At 47.1% G+C, this 3,813-nt stretch overlaps 1 long non-coding RNA gene across 1 annotated transcript; it reads right to left on the minus strand.

Moving 5' to 3' along the window:
* Positions 1-370: 370 nt before the first annotated feature.
* LOC307180067 lies at positions 371-3,456 on the minus strand. The gene is made up of 3 exons (XR_013825661.1): positions 3,399-3,456; positions 2,814-2,885; positions 371-796 (listed from the first exon to the last, which is right to left on the minus strand). It is a non-coding gene; the product is annotated as an uncharacterized lncRNA (long non-coding RNA).
* Positions 3,457-3,813: the final 357 nt, after the last annotated feature.

Genomic DNA, 3,813 nt, shown 5'->3' on the forward strand with positions numbered 1-3,813 from the left:
CATTAGGCAAAAAAGCCTTTGGGTTACTGGATCGATTAGGATTCCTTTGGTTGAAAAGTCATAGAAACTCAATTCAAACTATCTTAGAACAGTGAGTTTATTGCTTCATGTAACTAAAAAGTCCAGAGGTAGTTAGTTTCAGGTGTGGCTGGATCTAGGCATTCAAATGACATCATTAGTACTCATTCTCTATGTTCCCATTTATTGGTTCTGCCCCTCTTTGCGTTGACTTCATCGTCAAGAAAGCTTCTCTGGAGTGGTGGTAAAGACACCCCATTGGCAGCTCCAGGCTTACATCCTACTGCTTTAGAAACTGCAGCAGAAAGAGAGCTTCTCTTTTCGAATAGTTCCAGCCAATGTCTCACAATTAGGTCTCATTGGCCAGGCTTGTGTTTCATGGCTCTGTGGATAAGTCACTGTGTGGCTAGTGGTTGGCTTCTGTTAATGGGTCAAACCTGGGACGTGTGCTTTGCCCCTAGAGCTAAGGGTGTGAGCGGCTGCCCCAGCAAACCTCATGCCCTGAAATGGGAGAGAGTCAGGATTCTCCAGAGAAACGGAACCAATATGTGTGTGTATATATATATAGAAAGAGAGAGATTTATTTTAAGGAATTGGCTCATACGATTAGGGAGGCTGGCAAATCCAAAATCTGCAGGGTGGGCCAGCAGGCTGGAGACCCACAAAGAGCTAATGGTGCAGTTCAAGTCCAAAGGCCATCTGCTGGGACAATTCGTCTTGCTCAGGAGAAGCCAGTCTTTTGTTCCACTCAGGCCTTAACTGATAGGATGAAGCCCACCTACATTAGGGAGAGTCATCCGCTTTATTCAAAGTCCACCAATTTAAATGTCAATCTTATTCCAAAACACCAGAATAATGTTTGACCACATATGTGGGCACACCGTGACCCAGCCACATTGACGCCTACAATTAACCGTCACGGTTAATTTCTCAAACGATGCTGTTACCAGATACAGGGGAGACAAAAACACAAACATCCACTAGAGTTACAAAGTAAGTAGTGAAGCTCAGCTAAACCAACTTGCGGGTGTCTGGGGGATGGTTACCCGGATCTCGCCCTGGCTGCCCCTCTAGGTGCTCCCTCCTGCTGCATGTTTTCGACCATTTTGGTGCTCGGAAGGAGTCTTCTTACAGGGGAAGATGCAAGAGGCAAAGCTCGAGTCAGTAAGTTTTCTTATTTGCTAATAAACTGATTCCAAGTTCCATAAAGTAGAAGGTAAACAACTATATCAAATAAATAGTGCACAATGTTTTCTTATAATAATTATTATCGGCATCATCTGGTGATTATGAGTGTGTCATCTACTCATTTCTGAGACCACTAGTTATCGAGAATTAATTATTTCCAGCATGACACACGCCCTCTCTCTAAAGATGGAGACGAGCAGAATGAATCCATATGAAAGGATGGTTGCTAAGAAGTGGGGGGAATTGCCCGCTGACCACAGGAAACTGGTGGCCACGAGTTCTGTGAACAGTTGTCGCAAATGCTAAGTAGGGACTGCAGCGCATTGGTACCCAGCGGGCAATCCCAGGAAGTCAAGGACGGGGCATCTTTCTTCAGGGGACACTGGACCAATAGCCCTTTGGAGCAGGCTAGCAGACGAGGAGAAATGGAAGCAAAGAGGAAGTGAGTTTATCACAAACTCATCAAAAAGTGAGGGGCCCGGGGCACTGTTAGCAAAAGAGAGCTAAGACCTTGACTCCAGGGGGAGCTCTGAAACTAGAATGACCTTCCAAGTTGTCCCTCATTGGGCCGAAATGGCCAGGCTTTTACAGTATCACATTGATTAGTCATTGGACACGAGCTGCCCCAGGAAGAGGTGTGACCGAGGGTCCTTCCCTCTGAGGCAGCCCCTGAAGATACAGAAGACTCAGTACCACTCTCAGCAGCAGCTGGGTCAATCAGCCCTTCACTAAAGGGGCCCCGAGACGTGCATCACAGCGCCCACCCCAAATGCTGTCATTTGCACCAATCCTCATGGAAGATATTAGATATGTAATGAAAACAGTGCTTGCTACTGCATCTTCCATGCCACCGATGTCTCCATCGGTGACACCTTAACCTTTAGGAAAAGAGGTTGTAACAGAATGTCCTGTTGGAGATTAAACTTGAATTTCCACCTTTACTGTGTTTAGAGCAGGACAAGGGAATCTCTCGGGCTCCCTTTGGGAGTGTGAGTCAGTGCTGAGGCATGACGTCCCACCAGGCTGGATAATAACTGGCCTTTTGTGTTTAAGGATAAAAAGTGGGGAGCCACCAGGCCCATGTGGGCCTCCCTGAAGCCCGCGTATAAAGGGATTTTTGTGATTTAAAGGTCTGGACCCAGTTGTAGATAATCAAACTCAATTGCCTGAAAAAGACGGCAAGATCAGCTCACTGGGGTCAGAGGCAGTAAAGAAGGGGTGTCTGGCCTGAGGAGCAATAAGGAGGGCAAGGGAATGGCCAGGGAGGGGACTTCGGGGCCCCAAACCTAGCGGAGGAGCCTGCCCTAGCTTGTCTAAGGGTTGGTTTGTGGTCCAGGAGACTGGGATGCCGGCAGACTACCCAGAACAGCGGCTGTGTTCCCCTAACATTCGGGAGACTCAGGGAGGCAGGCCATTAACCCACCTGGATCCTACCCATTTCTGTGCATTGGAAAAGAGTTCAGTACGCTCCCTAATCTTCAGTGCTCTGGGAGTCGGGGGCCTGCTGCACCTCTGTCTCGGTGCCTGACCCCTGATTGCAGCCCACCCCTCTCTGCTCCAAGAGAAGGTCCAAATTCCTAGTGCGGGAGGGATTTGGGATAACTTACCTGCCGCCCAAATACTCTTCTGTTCTTCTGCCCAGTTTTACAGATCTTTTCACAGGAGATAATCCTTTTATTCTACAACACAGAGATGAAGCTTGAATTGCAAATAATCCCAGGGGAGGCAACTCCTTTATCTGAATTCACACTAAGGTGTAAAGGACAGTGAAAAGAAGAGGGTCTAAAGGAAAAAAGATGTTACGCTGATGGGGGAGGGGGACAATAGTAAATAGTAATGGTGAAAAGGCAGAAGGAACCCAAGAGCAAGAGGTGGTGTATTAAAGACTTTATAATTTTGCTTAGGCCACCCTGATGAATACATATAGGTATGGGCTGCTATGACTTTGTTGGCCTAGATTCATGGTTTTCAACCCTGGGCTGGACCTTGGAATCCCCCGGGGAGCTTTGAAAAATTACCAATACCTGGGCCCCACCCCAGACCAATTCAATCAGAATCTCTGGGAGTGATGCCTGAGGATAGGGATATTTTAAAACTCCCCAATCATTCTAAAGAACAAGCAGGGTTAATGTATTAGCCAGCTATCATCATGATACTCCTGCATAACAAACAAACCCCCGAAGCCGAGTCACCTAGAAGTAAACATCTGCTTTTCTCACTCGTAGATCTGCAGGTCAGCTACAATTTAGCTGATTTCAGCTGGACTCGGTTGGATTCAACTTCAGATTATAAATTGGATTCAGGTCTGCTGTGCTTGTCTCATCCGGAGACAAATGGCGATGCAGGATAAATTCTCCCCACAGGATAGCTGGAACATAAGAAGCCAAGCAAAATCATACAACGATGGATCCATCAGATGTCCAGACTCACAGAACGTACAACACCGAGAGTGAACCTTAATGTGAACTATGGACTTTGGGTGATGATGACGTACTGATGTAGGTTCATTGATTATAACAAACGTACCACTCTGGTGGGGGATGTCAATCATGGGGGAGGCTGTGTGTTGGGGGCTGCAGGGGGGTATATGGGAAATCTCTGTGCCTT

Source organism: Stenella coeruleoalba, assembly GCF_951394435.1.
Source record: "Stenella coeruleoalba genome assembly, chromosome: X".
Taxonomy (NCBI): domain Eukaryota; kingdom Metazoa; phylum Chordata; class Mammalia; order Artiodactyla; family Delphinidae; genus Stenella; species Stenella coeruleoalba.